This window comes from Neovison vison, chromosome 11 (assembly GCF_020171115.1).
Source record: "Neovison vison isolate M4711 chromosome 11, ASM_NN_V1, whole genome shotgun sequence".
NCBI classification, from domain to species: domain Eukaryota; kingdom Metazoa; phylum Chordata; class Mammalia; order Carnivora; family Mustelidae; genus Neogale; species Neogale vison.
The window spans coordinates 148,047,029-148,067,679 of record NC_058101.1 but is presented as its reverse complement, the minus strand read 5'-3'; the positions used below and the strand labels follow the sequence as shown (position 1 = coordinate 148,067,679).

The window sequence follows — 20,651 nt, the reverse complement described above, 5'->3', positions numbered from 1 at the left end:
TGTTCTAGAACATACACTAAAGAAGCAGTCCCTGTGTGGGACATGCCATTCTCACTGCAGATGGAAAAGAGGGCCCGAGTCAAACACACCATGGCTGTCATACCTCCTGCTCAAACATGACATCTATGATGCCCACTCACGTCTTACTGGCCACAGAAGTCCAGTGCTAAGCTCAATATCAGTGAGACAAAGTGGAGAGCCTGAATACACAAGTGACTAAGGACCAGATGTACGCAATAAGACTTTGACCCATAACTTAGGCAGCAACCAGCCCAGGAAGTCAAACCACATCTGCCGCAATTGGCCTCAAATTGTCAGGACTTAGTCAACAACTGCCAGAAATTTTTGCCCCTGCTTCCAACTCAGGATCAACCAAAGATAGCCAAATCTGCTTTCAAACCAATCACATAACAGTCCCCACTTCCAGTTAGATCTGCCTCCAGCTTCCCCATGCCAACAACAGCCAATCAGCATACCTGAAGCCTTCCCTTTTTTTCTCTATAAAATCGCTCTCCTACTCCCCTGCCTGCCTTTGAGTCTCTGCCAAATGCTAGTGATGGAGGCTGACTGCCTTGCTATATAGCAAACCCTGAATAAATAGCCTCTGTTTATTCTCAGTTGGGTGGTCTTTGCTTGTTTCCACAAAATATACCCCTCCCATGGTGGGAGGGTCAGGTTGGGAGGGTTACTGCACATCATATGGCAATGGGTGAGTATGAATAATCCTCTTTGAGGGAAGGGGAGAGTAAATAAAGGGGGGACAATCCACAATCTGCCACAATTTACTCTCTGGATTATTGCTTTCATCCTCTCCACATGCAAAATCTCATGTAATTATGAAAGCACATCTAAAGTCCAGGATCTCCTGATAGTCTCTACGTCACGCCTGAGTGTGTCTACTCTTTCTTCAGAGATATATGGACTAGAACACAAGTTATATGTTTAAGATATAATAGCAGCTCAGGAATGACAGTAACAAACACTCTTCAGAAAGAGGAAGAATGAGAGATGCACAGCAGTAATATACCAATAGCAAATCTCTTTTTTAATATTTCATTTAAATTCAATTTAGTTAACATATAGGGTATTATTAGTTTCAGAGGTAGAATTCAGTGATTAATCAGTTGCATATAACACTCAGTGCTCTTTACATCACATGCCCTCTTTAATGCCCATCACCCAGTTACCCCATTCCCCTACTCCTCTCCCCTCCAGCAACCCTCAGTTTGTTCTTTATATTTAAGAGTTTCTTATAGTCGGCCTCCCTCTCTGTTTTTGTCTTATTTTATTTTTCCTTCCTTTCCCTTGTGTTCATCTGTTTTATTTCTTAAATTCCACATATGAGTGAAATCAATGGTCTTTCTTTGACTGACTTATTTCACTTATAATACCCACTAGTTACATCTACATTATTGCAAATGGCAAGATTTCATTCGTTTGATGGCTGAGTAATATTCCATTACACACACACACACACACACACACAGCAGCAGCAGCAGCAGCAAATAGCCAAAATATGGAGAGAGCCAAGATGTCTATCAACAGATGAATGGATAAAGATGTGGTATATATATATACCAAGAGCAATTCTAAAACCCCCTGGGCAAATGTTGCAAAGGTCTCCTCTGTGGGAAGGAAATGCTCCTAGATTTGGCTCTAGTTATATTTCCTGGAAATAATTCTTCAGTCCACCTTTCTCTATGGCTCTTTTTTGTTATTTTTTAAAAAGATTTTATTTATTTATTTGACAGAGAAAGAGATCACAAGTAAGCAGAGAGGCAGGCAGAGAGATAGGGGGAAGCAGGCTCCCTGCTGAGCAGAGAGCCTGATGTGGGGCTTGATCCCAGGAACCTGAGATCATGACCTGAGCTGAAGACAGAGGCTTAACCCACTGAGCCACCCAGGTGCCCCTCTATGGCTCTTGATTCTACCTTCTAAGAGACTCTACCTTTTTCATTATCCTCCTTGACTGCATCTAAAGAGGCCACTGAATATGTCCTTCTTCATGGCTGAGCATTGTTAAAGAAAAAATTATTCTGACACTTGTTAAGACAGTAAGGATCTTACCGTCTGTCTTACATTACAAGACTTTCCATTACATTCCACTTCCAAGACTTCCACACTATTGTAATAGGTGCCAAGACTATCACAATTGGGAGGTGGGTTGGGATCAATTCTGAATACGGCAAACACAAGTGGGGATTTATAGTCAGTGAGCAGAATGAGAGAGTAGATGGAAAATTGCTAAGAGGAGCACATGAAGGGTAACTGTTAAACCCATTTAGCAGGATTCTTGCTCAAGATAAGCCAGGGTGACCAGATATCAAGGGCGGAAGGAATTCTAGAATGGTATGGGTAAGGGGAACTAGTTGAAGGGAGGGCTCTTAAGGGTCAGCATTTTCTTCAGCCTGTTTTCTTCCTATAGATATGCAGGAATCCAAAAGTTTGCTTTTATGTCTTGCAGTCACGGTCTTTTCAAATTCAAGCCAGTGATGGCTCTTTTTTTTTTTTTCTTTTGACAATCAATCTCTCTCTCTCTCTCTCTCTCTCTCTCTCACACACACACACACACACACACACACACACAGCTGTTGGCTCTGCATCCATTTGATTTCAGTTAGGTCCATGTGACAGTAGCCATTATAATTTTTTTAAGCCCCTTCCCCCCTCATAAGCAGTTTGAGCTTGTTGGTCTTTTATCGGATAGACAGGCCCTTATGACTTTTCTCTGAGCCCTCTCTTTTCTACTGTCCAACTAAAAGAATTTACTTGGGAAGGAGGGAGACACCTTAATACATTTAGAGATTTTAAGAAGGGGTCTGGTAGCCATGCCCCTTGATTTATTCTTCTGCTCACAACTGAATTTTAATTGGCTTCTATTGCTGAAAGTATTTCTAAATTTTTTCTTTTATTGGTAGATAAGAAAAATAGCTACGTATTTCAACCCTGCAACTCTCAACACCTCTAAATTCTCTCTTTCCTCTCATTCCTGCCTGACCAATTCCTTAGTGAGTTCATTTCTTCCTTATAGTTGCCAAATACACCTAATAACCACCACGGCACATTAGTGACATTCAGTTTCACCACATCTTAACGTAAAGTCACAAGTATATTAAGTGTTTTATCTGCCTTCAAATTATTAGGGAAAGTCTTTATGCCGCATATTTACCACTCCATGTCATAGATTGCCATTTTCCCCTATCTTTAAAATTTTCCATCTCACATTGGCCAGAAACCAATGCCAAATCTTTTAGGATTTTTGTTATGCAGCATTTCATTCCTGGTACCAGTCAGTTTTGCTATAATAACAAACGATCCCCGGAATCTCTGTGGCTTATAAAATAAAGTTTGTTTATTCAGCACTTGTGTTACATGTAGACAGGAGGCGGGTTGTGACTCTATTCTACGTGGCTTCTCATTCTCAGACCCAGGCTGGAGGAAGAGCCCCTATTTGGGACATGCTGTCCTCATGGCACATAGAAGACAGTATTAGAGCCAACCACTTAATGGCACTTATCACATCTGCTCACTGGCCACAGGAAGTCACACGGTGAAACCCAGTATAAACGGGGCAAGAAAGCATACTCTTTGATGGGTAAGAACAGTAGGGTGAAAATGTATTATCTTCTCACAAGGAATAGGAAGCAAATAATTAAAGAAATCACAAAATCAACCACATTGGTCAAGAACAGAATTATTGCAGGAAGATATTTTTCTCTCTTGATCTTGACAAGCAAGAGAATTAATAAATGAGTCAACAATCCCCACTAAAACTTTGATAAGAAAAAAAGGAAAAAAACAGACTATGTGTGTGATTTCCTTTTGCTCTTGATTGCTTTGTTTTCACTCCCTCTCTAGTGATACATAAAGTGTAATATGTCATCCGGAATAAAAGAAAAAAACAGTCCCCATTGATTTTGTTCACTTTCCATTACTAAGACCGCTGAGACCAGGGACAACGGGTGGCAATGGAAGGGGAGAATTATAGATTCCACTTTTCAGGGATAGAGATCTATTCCTCCCTCCTATAGCTTACTAAATTCGGCCAACAGAGTAGGCCAGTTCCTAGAATAGTACACACATCATAAGGCCACATCTAGCCTTTAATAATAAAATTTCTCAAAGTATAAGAGTAATCTGCTACAGATCAGTAGCTAAATGCCCAAAAAATGCACTCTGTGTTATTCTTTTTGTATGGTCCAATGTCAGGAGCAGAGACTCCCTCTTCTTGAACAGGGCAGCTGCTAACTTATACTGCTTTGGGGCTAAAGACGAAAACGTTGTCTCCCCTTGGTGGACATATTAAAGTACTATTTAAAAAAAAAGTTCCCTTCCCTTCCATGTGGTGAATTAGTAAAAGATGTCCCCTGAAGGAGAGCACATGGCTTAAAGAAAGTAGCTTTGTAGGATGAAAAAAAATGCAATTTGCTCCCAGCAAATGGAGTCATTAGCCAAGGTTTCAGCTTGGTAAGTGCAATGTGGCTTTGGCTGAAGCCCCCACTCACCTCTTGGACCAGGTGCCTTTGTTCAGTGCACAAAAACACAATTATGAGTGACAGCCTTGCATTTGACATTAAGCATGGGATGCAAAAATCTCATGTAAAACTTGTCCAAAGGAATATTTTTCCCCAATAAATTCATTCTCAGCTTCTGCAGACTAGCGTTGAGTGGTTTAATTAAACTCCACACTGACGTGAGCCAGTCACTAGCATCCGTTCTCTATTGAGAAAGGAGCCTTAGGTAACTTAGTGGTTTGAGTACAATAAGACCTTTCTCTTCTCTGTAGGTAATATGTCATGTTTAGTGCCCTCTGATGGAGTTATTTATACACTTCCTTAATGCAGAAACAAGCTGGTGAGGTGGGGTTTTGGGTTTTCTTTTTTTCTCTCTCGCTCTTTCATTATCGTTTTGCATTTTGTTCTCCTTTCTGGTTCAGTCTTCCACGTTCAGATCTTTACCTTTTCTTGCCAATCACCAGTAACAGTATACTTGAAAATGTTCACAGGGTTTTCTCCAGACACCTGCTGTCAGGAACCACATCTAGGAGACTTGTACAGTAATAGCCTCTCATTAAAGAGACTTGCCATATGCTATTATAAAGAAGTCATTCTTCAACCCCTTTGCTTCACACAGCATCATACTCAGCAGTGCAAACGTAAGGATTATTTAATGTTTCATAACACTCACAAATGGAGTTTTAACAAAAAATGATCAACAAACTAAGACTGTTTACTTTTGGGAGAAGCCAGTGTCAAAGCATTGCAGCAGCCTGAACTGTAATGTGAGTTCTAATTTTTCACATTTGTATAGTATCCACTCTGGCAATGTGTGTGTTCAAAGTGCAGAAAGAGTGGCCAGTGACTTGTTTTTCTTAAAATATATCTAACACAGTAGAAGCAGTCATGAATAATCTAGGACCACTCATCAGAAGCCACACAAAGTACATAAAATAGAAAATAAAAATAAATCAACGCTTTAAAAAACCTGCTCAGTTCTAATTTGCTGACTGTAATTTTAAAGCTAACTTTAAAAAAATTAAAGTTAACTTTTTAAATAACACTTTTTGGAAAAACTTTGTGAAAATTAAAGAAATTCATCTGTTCACCTAGTTATGGAGAATAGATGTGGTTGGTTATTTCCATGGAACCAAACTGAGTTTATATGGTTTTGATAAGATGGTTATAAATTTTCATTGCATTGTGATCTTCTTGGGGATTCCAAAAGCAACGATCCAGAGATGACTCGTCTCCAAGTGTTGTCCTCCTCAACTTTATGTAGTGTGAAGATAAAAAGAAGGATGTTTTCAGTTACAAGTAATGGAAATCTCAAGTCAAATTGGCCAGAATACTAACAATTTCACGTAATGAAAAGTCCAGGAGTAGGGAGGGCTATGCGATGTCTAAATCAGTGGCTAACAATGTTATCAGCTCTATCCTCCTCTCCACTGAGGTTGGCTTTATTCTCAGGCTGGTTGCAAGATGACTTTGGTAGTTCCAGAGCTCATATCTTGATAAAATACAGATGACAGATTTTTCTCTTCTATGGATCTCTCTTAGGAGCAAGAAAATGTGTCCTAGAAGCTCTCTTCGAAGCTTCTATATCTCGTTCCGAAATCACCACTGGTAAAAGGAATGAGATTATCCTTAAATAAACCAGCCCTAGTGCTGGAGCTGAGGAGATGTCAGTTAGCCTAAGGTACATGATTCCATGTTGTTGGGGGACTTGGGAGGGGGCAACACTTTCACAAAATTGGGTTTCTGGTAGAAAAGAAGAAAGAGAAAATGGATGTTAAATGAGGAACCAGTATAATCTTCTCTGATAGCTAAATCTGGAAGTTCTTAAACAACAAGGGCTTGCACTGCTCAGGTCCATCTATACCCGGGTTTTTTTTGATGAATGCAGTATGGTACCGTAAAGCCACTTTCTCTTCCTAATGATTCTCTTACCAACATTTTCTTTACTCCAGCTGTATTGTAAGAATATAGCATATAATACATACACAAAATATGTGCTAACTGACTGTATACTTCCAGTCAACAGTATGCTTGTAGTAGTTAAATTTGGGGGGAATCAAAAGTTACACAGAGATTTTCAACTGTACAGGTGGTCAGTACCCCTAACCCCAACATTATTCAAGGGCTGACTACAGTTTAATAAATTTTAGTACCTCAGGGTGCCTGGGTGGATCAGACAGTTAAGTTTCTGTCTTCAGCTTGGGTCATGATCTCAGGGTCCTGGGATTGGCTGCGAATCAGGCTCCCTGCTTCAGTGGGGAGTCTGTTTCTCCCTCTGTCTTTGCTCCTCTTCTCACTCATGCTTTCTCTCCAAATAAATAAATAAAATCTTTATAAATAAATAGATAAATAAATTTTAGTGTTTCCAAACTACAACTGAAATCCTTATTGTAAAAACAGAAGGCTTGGGGTGCTTGGGTGGCTCAGTGGCTTGGGCCTCTGCCTTCAGCTCAGGTCATGATCTTGGGGTCCTGGGATGGAGCCCCGTGTTGGGCTCTCTGCTCAGCGGTGACCCTGCTTCCCTCTCTCTCTGCCTGCCTCTTTGCCTACTTGTGATCTCTCTCTCTCTGTCAAATAAATAAACAAAATCTTTAAAAAAAAAATAAAAGGCGGTTCTTCCTTTTTAAGAGATTGTCCAGTTTCTTCATGAGGTTTAATATTTAAAAGGAAAGGAAAGGAAAAAGAAAAGAAAAACCTTATATATTCCTAGAGATGTATTTACTGAGACTTTTCAACCTCAAAATTAAGAAATTTCACACTCACTATCTTTAAAGTAGATATTTTGGCTCCTTTTAATTGCTGGATACTCACCACAGAGAAAGCTGAATGGATTTATGGCCAGTATGAAGACTTGCTGAGAGGCTAAAAAATTATGGATCTTCCCAAAAGATCTGGGAAATATTTCCAGCTTGTTGGGATCTATGTTTTTTCCTACTAATCCACATATTTGGGGATCCCATGTAAGTATTCTCTACGTTTTTTAAATAGCTTAATATCATGCTACTCAAAATATATTTTTTGGACCAGCAGCCGCAGCAGTAGCATGTGAGAGCTTGCTTGAAATGCAAAATCTCAGGCCCCCCTCAAACCTACAGAAGCTGCATTTTAACAAGGTTTCCAAAAGATTAACGTGCACATTAAAGTTTGAGAAACACCACTACAAGGAATATACAGTCACTCCCGAGGATCCTGTTACTTGCGGGTTACTATACCTAATATGAAATCCAGCAACTACAGTGTTGTATAACCCACATCATGTGAGCTTGGAACTTGAGGAACCAAGAAATTAATATCAGGGGCTCAAAAAATAAAATTCTTGCTCATCTCTTATCTCTGTACCATTAACCCAAATATGAAGATTTCATTTAAACTCATTTATCTGTATACAAAGGATGCCAGAAAAATGTCTGATCCCTTCTTCTGATCCCATTAAAACTGTTTGGATATTTAGACATGGGTTTCATGGTACACAGTGGGAAGACTAAAGATCAGAACTTGCTTGGAGTCATTTAGATAAATGCTGGCACTATTTCCACCAAGTACGGACAGAGGGCAATATGGAGGCCAACACATGGCAGGTGCCCAGTAAATACCCTCATGTTAATTTTTGTAAGTGATAATAAGACTAAAGTTACAAACCGAAGTTTGTTTCTATGGTTTGATCATTTAGACAAGTACAGTATGTTCAGAGGCTTATCTATCCCACATTTAGCACACTCTCCTTCTTGGCATTTCTCTCATTTCCTCGAAAAGCCTTTTCTGGAGAAACTTCAGATCAGAAGCCAAAGAAAATTCAGCTCAATTTGCCCTGCTCCCCATAGACCTCCCAATGACTGAAGGCTTTCATTCCCTTCTCTCCCACATTAATTCTGGCTGTGCATTAGTCACCATCAGTGTTTCCCTAGGTTTCATGATGAGAATGCAGTGAATTCGCTAGGCTAGTCTAGACTGTGTTAGCAGGCTGCTGCTTTATTTTCATGGATATTTTCTTTTGCTTTGTTTGTTATTGTAGTTGTTTTTGCATAATACTGAAAAAAATATAACTGAAGATGTATAAAGGTACAGCCAAATCTACAAATGTAAGATCTATAAACATATAGCTTCCAACACCTTTGCTCCCCCTTGTTTGCCCTTTACTTACTCTTTGTCAACTTATCTTCCCACACCCATGGCTTTCGTAATATTTCGTTTTTCTCCTATACACTCCTATCCCTACTGCCTCTCCTCTGAACAGATGACCTCGCCTTCTGCTTCATAGAAAATTTTGAGGCTTTCCAGTAAAAACTTTTCTGGCTTCAGCACCCCCCAACTCCAATTTCTATACATCTTTATCTTAACTTCCTTTCTCCAGGCTCTTCCTTTCATATTTCCAGTTCCAGACTGACACTATTTACTTCTATTCCTGATACCTTCTATACTAGGTTGAATGGCAGTCCCTAAAAATACATGTCCATGGCTTACTCTCTGGAACTGTGAATGTTACCTTATTTGGAAAAAAAAGTTTGGAGGATGTGATTAAGGATCTTGAGCTGAGGAGACCATCCTGGATTATCCAGGTGGGTCCTAAATTCAATAACAAGTGTACTTATCAAAGATCTGAAACAGAAGAAGAGAAGAGAAAAACACATAGGGGAAGTGGATGTGACTACGGTGACAAAGATTGCAGTGATGAGGTCACAAGTCAAGGAATGGCAAGGACAGCCAGCAGCCATCAGAAGCTAGAAAAGGCAAGGTAGGGTCTCTCCAACACCCCAGGGTCCAGACAGAGGTGGCCCTGCTGACACTTTGATTTCAGACTTCTGACTTTCAGAACTGTGAAAAAAAAAAAAATTCTGATGTTTTAAGCCACCAGGTTCTTGGTCATTTGTTATAGCAACCATAGGAAACTAATATACCTTATCTACAAGAGAAAGATCTTGCCATTATCAATTAGCTCCTCTCTCTCCACTTTCAATCCTTCTACTGCCTCTTTTCCCTTAGCCATACATCCTTGCAATGTTCTTCTGTCTTAAAAAGTATTTTATTTGTTTTTACTCCGTACCCCTTTCTGTTTCCTTTTCAGGTAAACACTTCAAAAATAGCCTGCATGCTTTATTCCCTCTCCATTTGCTCTCTCACACACTGCATACTGCTACAGTCAAACTGCTCTACCTACTGCTCCAGTGAGATGCTCTTGCAAAGGTCACCTGTGTTCTCAAAATTGCTAAAACCAGCAAACTCTTGTCAACTTTCATCTTATTTGACCTCCTTGCTGTATTTGATATTCCTGCCTCCTCTCTTGGAATGTATCCTTTTCTTAAGTTCTAAGGTGTAACTCTCTCCTAATTCTCTTTCTCTCCTGCCCCATGTTTTCATAAATTTCCTTGTTGTTGCTGTTTTCCTAGTCATGTAAACATTGCTAATACCCTAGGTTCTTTCTACTCCTTCCCCTCCTTTATCAGCTCTCTGAAGAACCTCATCTTCTTCTATGGCTCTACCTATCACACATATGGATGAAAATCTAATCAATTTTTTTATATGACCCCTTCCCTGAAATTCCAAGTACAGACAGCCAACTGCTTACTGGTTCTATATTAAGGAGTACCCACCTCAACACCTCAAACTTAATATTCCCAAAATGAAACTCACTGATTCCACCATCAGAAACTGGTGAAAATAGGAGTCATTCATAGGAGGCAATTCTTTATGGCACTTTTAGCTACACATCTCAGATCATCTTCTCAAGGATGTTAGTAGAGCAACATCCTGGCTCAGTGTTTTTGTCTGAGTCAGGAAAATGAAGATACATTTCCTGACCAGGAAGATAAAGGTAATTTCTCTGTTATGGACCAAGATTGGGGAGCTTTGCTAGCAGCCCCTTACAAGATTGGAAGGTTCCTTTGCACAGAGCAAAGAAAGGAACTTTCCTCAGCTCTGACAGATGACAGTATGCTTATTATTCACTGGGTCTACTATACATTGTCTCCGTGACTTGGGAGATAAGAAGAACTGGTGCTGTGCCATGAGTAAGCAACTGTCTAAGTCTGTGTGGCTCACTGTTTCCTTATCCACTGTGTTTACAGAGGCTGCTGAGCCTAGCAGTGCCAGAAGTCACCACCACTTACGGGTTGCTTGGCCATATGACAGCTATATGCCTAGATGGGAGGGAGAGAGGAAATGGTCAAAAGATTGCATAAAAGTTTGGCATTGAGTTAGTAAAGGCTGACGCTGGAGACATTTGGGCAAAGCAAAAAAGACGAAGGACCTCAACCGAAGGCTGGCAAAGAACAGAGGTAGCAGACCCTAGAGATCTTCAGGTACTTCACTCACTGAGGAAGTCACTAGTTCTCTATCTGAAAAGACACAGCAGAAATCTGTCTGCCATGTGTGAACCACAGAGGCCTGACTGATGTGCATCCAACTTGCTTCCTGCTGCCCAGCTCAGGCTCTCGCTGTTGAGCAAGTGTGTCACTTGTGCTGGGCAGAAGGAAACACCCAGGATCAATCAACAAATAAACAAAAGGGATCTTTCCCTTGCATTAAGTTAAGGCAGTATTTGTCATCCCCCAAGTCAAAACCCAAAATCACTTTAAACTCTTCTCTTCCCTTTATCTTTTCTCCTACCTTCCATATCAAATGGATAACCAAGTTCTGCCAATTCCCTCTCTAAAACATCTCTCTTATGTCCCTTCATCTTCATCCCACCTTAATGGCTTTCATTCAAGCTCTCATTACTTTACACGTGTATTCTTCTTATAGTCACCTAACCCGTCTCTTTGCCCCAATCCTTGCTTTCTCCAATTCATTATCCACTGTGCTGCTAAAACTCTTTGGGGAGTTTAGTAGACTCTGAATGTCTATGAAGATAAACTCTGCATTGAAATATGGCGTATAAGGTCCAACACAATCTGGCTCCTACCTCCTTCTCTAACCTTCTCTCTCTCTCCTCTTACTGCATGCCCAAGTACCAGTCATGTCAAAACGTTTCCAAAACCCAAGCTCTTTCATACCTCCACGGCTTTGCTCATGCTGCTTCCTCTAAAATGCCCTTTCTTCTTCTGCTGCTGAACATTTTACTCAACTTCAGAATATTCATTCACAAACGACCTCTCTGTGAAATTTTCTTGATCCTGTTTCCCCTGTGCATTGGGGCCCTAACTGTATTCTGTACACAGTCCAATCATAGCACTGATAGATTTTATTACACTTATGAGTTTCCATGTTTAGCCTTCCCACTAAATTGTGAGATAACTGAAGAAAGAATCTGCCTTCTTTATCTCTAACACCTTGCACAGTGCTGAGCACAGAGTAGACACTCAAAAAAGAAAAGAAAAAAGCTTGCTAAATATGTTAATGAATGAGTGGATGAAGAACGTGAATCCAGTTTACTGCCTTAAAGTCATGCTATGGGTGCTAGAGAGGAACATGAAGGAACATGACGCCTCTTCCTGGTCCTCCAGTTTTACACAATGGCAAGTAATTTAAAATACTTTAAATTAAAATAAGCAAGGACTAATTATGAATTATAGTGTAAACACAGAATTAATACTGAAGGTAAAGTGTTCAAAGGAAGTTCAAACATGATTTGGAACATTTTGAACTAAGGCCTAGACTTCCCCAGGGCAGAAGAATTTAGCGTTCATGTTCTCTACCACTTAGGGTGATTTAGTAGAAAAGTTTCAGAAGTTATGTTAGAGTATAGTGTTTATTATAAGTAATAAAATGGAACTCACGATATTACTAGTGAGGATGAAGGGAGTCTTCATAAGAGGTATGTATCATCTAAGGCAAAAGTACAGGAAGGTCTGGTTCTATACCCAAAATAGATTCCAAGATAATTATTTCCCCAAAAAACTCAACAAACAAATAAACAAAGAGAAAAACAAAATTCACAATAGAATTCTTTTAAATATCAAACTCTGTGACATTTAAAATATAGCTCAAATTATAAACATATGATGCTCCCAACTTCTCATAAATATGAACATTTTTATATCCCAGGATTTCAGATCAGGTTTAGAGTAAGTTATGACAATTCAGAGACCTAAGTTTGTACTGGGGACTCGAGCTTTGCCTGCCCTCTTGCTTCTCAGCTGTAGGTAATGTCACACAAATTAAGAAAAAAGTTAAGCCCCATTGTTTCCATAACTCTTGAGTTGAGATAAAGATTAGGTAAATTTTAAAAAATAGTTGACTATGGGGGCACCTGGGTGACTCAGTCGGTTAAGCTTCTGCTTTCAGGCTCAGGTCATGGTCCCAGGATCCTGGGATCAAGTCCTGCATTGGGCTACCTGCTCGGCAGCAAGCGTGCTTCTCTCTCTCCCTCTGCCTCTCCCCCAGCTCTCTTTCTCTCTCACTCACTCTCTCCCTCAAATAAAATAAAATCTTTTAAAAGTAAATAAAATAAAAATAAAAATTGTTGACTGTATTTGGGAGCCTGGGTGGTTCTGTAGGTTAAGTTTCTGACTCTTGATTTAGGCTCAGGTCATGATCTCAGGATTGTGAGATGGAGCGCTGTGTAGAGCCTGCTTAAGAGTGTCTCTCTCTCCCCCTATCCCTTCCTTCACCCTCCACTTGCACGCTCTATCTCTCTCAAATATATATAAATATACATATTTATATATTTAAATATATTTATTTATATAAATAATACACACACACACACACACACACTTGACTGAATTCGTATGGCACAAAATACTTTTAAGAAAAAAATTATCAAGGGACTTTATCAAAATAAAAAGTGTTTGCACAGCAAAGGAAACCATTAGCAAAACAAAAAGGCAACGTACTGAATGGGAGAGGATATTCACAAGTGATATATCCAATAAGGGGTTAATTTGCAAGATATATAAGAAATTTATCCAATTCAACACTAAAAAAAAAAATCGAATTAAAAAATGGGCAGACAGCCTAAAAAGACATTTTTCCAAAGAATACCTACAGATGACCAACAGGCACATGAAAAGATGCTCCACATCACTCATCATTGGGGACATGCAAATCAAAACCACAATGAGATATCACCTTATACCTGTTATAATGGCAAAAATCAAAAAGATAAGAAATAATAAGCATTGGTAAGGATGTGGAGAAAAAGTAACCTTCATGCACTGTTGGTGTAAATTCAAATTGGTATAGCCACTGTGGAAAACTGTTTTCCACAAAAAAATTAAAAATAAAACTACCATGAGAGACTATGGACTCTGAAAAACAATCTGAGGGGTTTGAAGTGGCGGGGGGGTGGGAGGTTGGGGTACCAGGTGGTGGGTATTATAGAGGGCACGGCTTTCATGGAGCACTGGGTGTGGTGAAAAAATAATGAATAATGTTTTTCTGAAAATAAATAAATTGGAAAAAAAAAGAAAAAAAATAAAACTACCATATGATCCAACAATTCTGCTACTGGGTATTTACTCAAAGAAAAAAAACCACTAATCTTAAAACCACTATGTTTATTGCAGCATTATTTATAATAGCTAAGATATGGAAACAACCTAAATGTCCATCAATGGACAAATGCATAAGGAAGATACAATGTATATATAGACACACAGACACACAATGGAATATTTCTCAGCCATAAAAAAGAATGAGACTGTGCCATCTGAGACAAGATAGGATGTAGAAGATATTACACTAAGTGAAATAAGTCGGCCTGAGAAAGACAAATACCATATGGTTTCACTCATGAGTTAAAACAAAACAAAGTGGAATTAGATCTAGAAATACAGAGAACAAACTGATGAATGACAGAGGGGAGGAGGTGAGGGATGGGCAAAATGGGTGAAGGGGAATGGGAGACAGTTTTCCAGCTATTGAATGAATAAGGCATGGAAATAAAAGCACTGCATAAGGAATAGCCAATGATACTGTAATAGCTATGTAACAGGATGGAAGGTAGCTGTAGCTGTAGTGAATATAACATAATATATAAACTTGTTGATTCACTATGTTATATACTAGAAACTAATGTAACATTGTGCATCAACTATACTCTGGAAAGAAAGAAAGAAAAAGAAAAAGAAAGAAAGAGAGAGAGAGAGAAAGAAAGAAAGAAAGAGGGAGAGGGAGGGAGGGAAGGAGGGAAGAAGGAAAAATTATCAAAATTCATCTACTATAGGAATTTTTTTTAAAGTTCTCTTTACTAAACAAAAAAAAAATTGTCAAAACAAGTTTAACTATATTACACCAATTACAGATTATCTTCCTGCCACCTTAGAATACATGTAGAGACACATTTATGTGGTGCATATTTTACGTGTTTATGTCACTAATTATATATGCCTAGAAAATAACTGCTGTTTTATGACACGTCTTGAACCACTAGTAAATAACAAAGTGGCCACAAGAGTTAGAAAACAAAAGCAATCCAAAAACAGAGGGTGGAGGCAGCTGAAAATTTAGAAGTTGCTCAAAAGACTATCTTGGGTTGATGCAAGAGGAAAATCTGAGAACACTTTCTTTAAAAAAATAATAATAATAAAAGGAAACAGAGCATGCAACTTCAGAGCTCAACTTGTGCCTAATCTCTTTGTGTGGGATTTTTTCATTCCAACACGTACCTCCCAGGACAAGCACAGCAGAAATCCCTAAATCATGTTCATCTTTTGAGGATAATATGTAATAAACATAGCCTTCCTTAACATGTGGGTCAGGGCAAAACACAGTGTGTATCTCCCAGCCTGCCAATCCAAAATGTTTATACAGATACTATCTAGTGAAAACGAACACTAATGGCTACCTTGCTGGGGACAAAAAAGGATGCAGACATAACAAAAGAACGTGTGACTTAGGGAATATGGAAGCAGTGAAGAGATTCTCATTACTCCTTGTGAATTGTATGGACTTTATGTGTGGCTCGTTTTCTTTTTCACTGGCGGTAAGCACCACCTCCTTTGTCCACTCTGATTATGTCCCTAAGGAAGTTCAGATGTCTGGTTCTCACGGCATCAGCATTTGAGCCCCCCAAATTGCCAAGTCCCTGTTTTAGCAACATCGAAAATTACTTTTGTGGCAAATATGGCACGTGGAAGACACCTCATACTTCTGTTCCTGTTCCACCGTACATCGTTGGGTGACAAAACCTACCATAATCTGACTGATGCATACAGAGAAGCCAATGTTATCTTTGAAAAAGAGTATTTAAATCTTCAGGACATCCATCTTTTGTAGATTGTTTTACCTCCTTTTTGTCTTTTTATACACATTTCAAAGCAATTTCAGAGGGTTAAAGAAAGCAGCCATTATTACTATTATGTCCTACCTTAGAGAAAAGACAAAGAACTGATAGAAACCTCCATTCTTAGCCACTGCGTCTTTATAGCAGCCATGCAGTACTCTTCTGGAAATCCTCTCCATGAGGTATGTATTTGAAGCCGTAAGGTGTAAGTGCTGGGGAAAACCCAGCTCTTTTCTCAGTGAAATGACCTGTTATTCTGTCAAAAGAAAGAAGGTGTTTCTCTGAGACCACCATTACACCTGCTATGTCTTACTGAAATTCAAACCTCTGACACCCCCAGACCCCTATCTCTCAACTGCTCACATCTGGGAGCTGGCTAGCAAAACCACAGTTGGGTAGGGTGTGGGGGAAGGGTTAAAATATGGTTCCTGGATAAACAACTCTTGCAAATGTCTATGGTATTATGTGTATAACTAAATTTGGGTCTAACTATATGGTTAGTATAAGTATCTAAACACTTGTGCTTCAATTGACATATGCCAAAAAAAAAATTAAAAATATATTTGGCAAGGCATTTTGTTTTTGACATTAGTGAAATGCAGCCTAACAGTGTTCTTACTGTGGTCCTGCCCGAAAGTGATCACTTTTCTGTACTTTTCCTATGACAAATTTATTTTCCCTATATGCTTTTGTTGGCTAGCGGCTCTGGCATGACTTGACTGACAATGAGCCAGAAGATCTAAGTTTGGGGAAAATCCACAGCTCTCAAGCCTTGGCACATGATAGATAAGTGCAGAGCAAATACTCACATTCAAGCAAAGCCTTGTGTGTTGGCTGCATCACCAAAGGACACCATAGACATCAGACAAAAATGACATATCCTACAACCTTTGGAACAAAAATTCAGGTAAAAAAAAAATTAGCTTTTCAATATTAAAACAATTAAAGCATTGCTAAAGGTCCCATTAGCTACATTAGCTAAGCAGTTGGTCATATGTTATAGGTTTTATTTAATTCACCTAAATTGTTGTCCTAAATGAGATTTGAGAAGGTCCCCCTCTGATGATTTATCTTTCCTCTATCAAGTAGGAGGGGAGGTTATTAGCTCACAGTGAGGATGGAACTGGCAAGTATTGAAAGAAACTATCCTAAGCCATGGACTATGAAAGTATTTTCACAGCATATTCTTCAAAGAAGAACATATTTGTAATCTGCAGTAGCAATCTAATTGGGACATTAACACTTGAGATTGATCTTTCAACTTAATACTCTAGCATTTAATCACAAACAGTGCACAAAACACTTGAGTACTACATAAGAGGTGATACCAAGGTATCCAGAATAGATCTAGAGAAGAGACCTAAAGATTCTTAGTTCAATGGACAAAAGTGTGCACTGGTACACGTGCACACGCACACACACACACACACACACACACACAATGTATTCAATAGGTGAATAGGTCTGATATCTGGCATGTGATTAAGCCTATCAATAAACCAACAGGGCAACAATTTATAAAACTTTTATGGGCCACAATTGTCTGAATATTGATAAACACTGAAAGTTCTTCCCAGAAAAACATGCACACACCAATTTTACATAAAATTTCAGAGGGTTCACAGACCACCATAAAAACTATTACAGCAGTTAGCTATTACTGATTGCATCACAAACCAACCCAAATGTAATAGTGTAAAACACACTATTTATCTGAAGATTCCTTGTGTCAACAATTTAGGCTGGATTCAGCTGAGCAGTTCTTCTGGTCTTGTCTGCATTCCCTCCCCACCACCTTTGGTGAGCCATAGGTCAATTATGGGTGTTGTTTATACTTCTGGGTGCTGGGTCCTGGAGGCCAGGACACCCCTGGCTCAGTTCTATGTGGTCTATCATCCTCAAACAACTTGTCTGAACTTATCCTCATGGTGGAGATAGGTATTCAAGAAAGACAGCTGAAATGCTCAAGGCTTCCTAAGGCCAAATCTCATAACAGGTGCTATGTCTCATTCTTTTGACTAAAGCAAGTCACAACGCCAGCCCAGATTCAGTGGGCTGGAAATAGACTCTACCTCTTAATGTAAGTTGTTATGAAATTATATTGCAAAGGGTATAATTACAGGAAAGGATAGAGAATCAGGGCCAATTTTTCCATCATTTTACCATATCTATCACGAACCTAGGTTAATAATTTTCTACAAAAAAAATGAAGTAATAGGGGTTAAAAGAAAAAGCAGGAGTTTATTTTTACTGTGATATATAAACACAGAAATCAGTAACTGCTTGACATTCCAGAAAGTGCTCTTATGTCAGATTCAGAGCCAACAGAATATCTTTTTCCTAGTGGCAAGCAAGAAATCTCCAATGCTTTTCTTTTCTGGAAGATAATATTTAAGGAAATAAATACACTCCACATAACTTGAAGTTCTCATTTTGTTATTGAAATAGGACATCATGATTGCACATATTAGCAATAATGATGGACAAGTTGAGGCAAGTGACACAATATTCTAAATGTCTGTGGCAATTTTTATGTCCCACTCTATTAAGTAATAGGGGACTTCAAGTCTTTCCTTGGGGATTCTATAGTAAACAGCACTAACATTTCCCACTAAACCAGAATCCTAGAAAACACTATTTCCATAAAGCACAGAAAAACTTCAGGATGACAAAAATTCTAAACAGGAAATATTGAATTCACAGTGTGCCCTGAGTATGTGACGATGGCCCCAATGATTGGTGTGCCATCACCAAAGACCAGCTATCAATAGGTTTGAGTATAGTTATATTTTTCGTCCTCTTAGAAAGAACAACAAAAAAATAATTCACTATAGGAAATTCAGCAAATAACTGATGATAGTTGACTGAATTTAGCAAAATACAAGTCCTTCATTCAGGCGTGTTTAGTTTACATCTAGTAAAGCTTGCCATTACCAAAGGGTATATATGTGTCTAGATAGAGGAATACTTCTTTGATACTTCAATGCTTTACTTATTCTTATATTTTCCCCTAAATTACAAGAGCATTGGTGTAATGACTGACTCTACTGGGATGAATCCTCCATCTCACCCCAAATTCCTCTCTATAATTCTGTATTGGTTTCCTGTTGCTGCTATAACAAATTACCACAAATGTAGTGGCTTAAAATGATACAGATTTATTGTCTTACAGTTCTGGAGGTGAAATGTCTCAAGTATGTCTCAATGGGTTAAAACCAAGGTATCAACAGGCTGCATTCCCTTCTGGAGGCTCTGAGACTCTTGTTTCCTGCCTGTTTGAGCTTGTATAGGCTGCCTGCTTTCCTTGGCTTGTGGCCTCTTTGCATAATCAAAGCAGCAGGGGCTGTTGGATCTTTCTTACATCACATCACTCCGACACTGATTCTTCTTCTACCTCCCACTTTCACTTTTAAAGACCACTGTGATTATATCAGACTCACCCAAATCCAGGATAATCTCCCTATTTTAAGGTCACCTGATTAAGAACCTTAAATCTGTCTTCTACCTTAATTCCTCTTTGTCATGGAACATAACATATTCACAGGTTCCCAAGATTAGGACATGGACATCTTTGGGAGGCCGTAATTCTGCCTATTACAAAATCTAGGCCATCTTACCTCTTTCCTCAAACTACTTTAGATACTGATGCATAATGATGTAAACTAATTCTTCACAAGAGAGACTTTGCAGCACATGCTTATGATACCAAGGAGAATTTCTTTAGATGACAAACTGCATCTTTCCAATGCAAAATCTATAAATATCTACCATATCATCATTGAAATGGAAAAGAATGCATCACAGTTCTTCAACAATAAGAAGGATCATTTGAAAGAATATAATTAGAATGTTTTATTTATTATTTTTAAATTTAAATTCAATTAGCCAACTTATAGTACATCATTAGTTTCAGATGTAGTGTTCAATAATTTATCAGTTTCATATAACACCCAGTGTTCATCACAACATGTGCCCTCTTTAACGCCCATCATCCAATTACCATATGTAGAACATGAGAAACAGGAAAGAGGACAGTAGAGGAAAGGAGGGAAAACAGAATGGGGTATTTTATATATTATTGATAAGCTACACTCAGAGTCAATTCAATGCATCATGCTTCATTACTGATAAATTCCTTGATTTACTACAAACCCTCTGCAAGTCCTTATTTTTACCCCTTTCCTTATCTGCAAAGAGTGCGATAGTAATTGCTGCTTATTTTGAGGCAGTGATCAATTGGTTTAATTTTTTCAAATTACCAAATAAAGATGAATAATAAATTGTCTTTGGTTTCAACTTATAATAAAACTGACACATGTCTGTCAAATAAAGAAATAAAAATCTTGAAAAAAAAACTGACACAAAAATGACATGCCCATCTGTAAGCAGACATGAAGATTATTTATGTCTTGTGATCTAATTCTTTATCCTCTTAGACAAAAGTGAACATAGTCTAATACAGTATATAATTATATATAAGATATGATAGGATGAAGGCAGGAGTTCTAAAGTACAAAAAAAAAAAAAAAGGAAAAATAAATCAGAAAAGAAAAAAGAGACTTAGGAAGAAAGGAGGCTGGAACTATTACAAATAAATGAGAGGGAGCACTAATTTCCTTGGAATTTAAACAGTGGTTACATAATGGCTGCCTTCTTTTTTCACTAGGTATGACTTAATTTGAAATATTGGTATAAAATAGCATAATGTGGTATTGAAAGCATAAGGAAATATGAGAATAAATTAATGCCAACTTGACAGACAGTAGGGTCATTATGTGAGGTAACAGCTTTTTTTTTTCTAATATTTCATTAGAAAAACTACTTATGTCTCCATTAAGAAATGTTCACTCAAAATATGATGTGGCAATTTTTAGATATCCCCATTACCAGTATAAATCTGGGAGAAATAAACAAATAGTCATAAGCTATGGACACTTACTATTTTTATATAAATCATGGGTGGTCTTCTAGTATAT

At 38.4% G+C, this 20,651-nt stretch overlaps 1 protein-coding gene across 3 annotated transcripts in view; it reads right to left on the bottom strand.

The window, feature by feature from the left end:
- ANAPC10 (anaphase promoting complex subunit 10) overlaps positions 1 to 20,651 on the bottom strand; it is a 298,667-nt gene that overhangs the window by 104,466 nt on the left and 173,550 nt on the right. Inside the window, exons 5-6 of one of the 3 annotated variants that reach the window (XR_006380950.1) lie at positions 16,485 to 16,563; positions 15,771 to 15,931 (exon numbers count right to left, since the gene is read on the bottom strand). The exons of the other annotated variants lie outside the window; for them this stretch is intronic. The gene's annotated coding sequence lies outside the window, so the exon portion shown is untranslated. Of the gene's footprint in view, positions 1 to 15,770; positions 15,932 to 16,484; positions 16,564 to 20,651 lie in introns of those variants that run through there. 3 annotated transcript variants of the gene reach the window in all.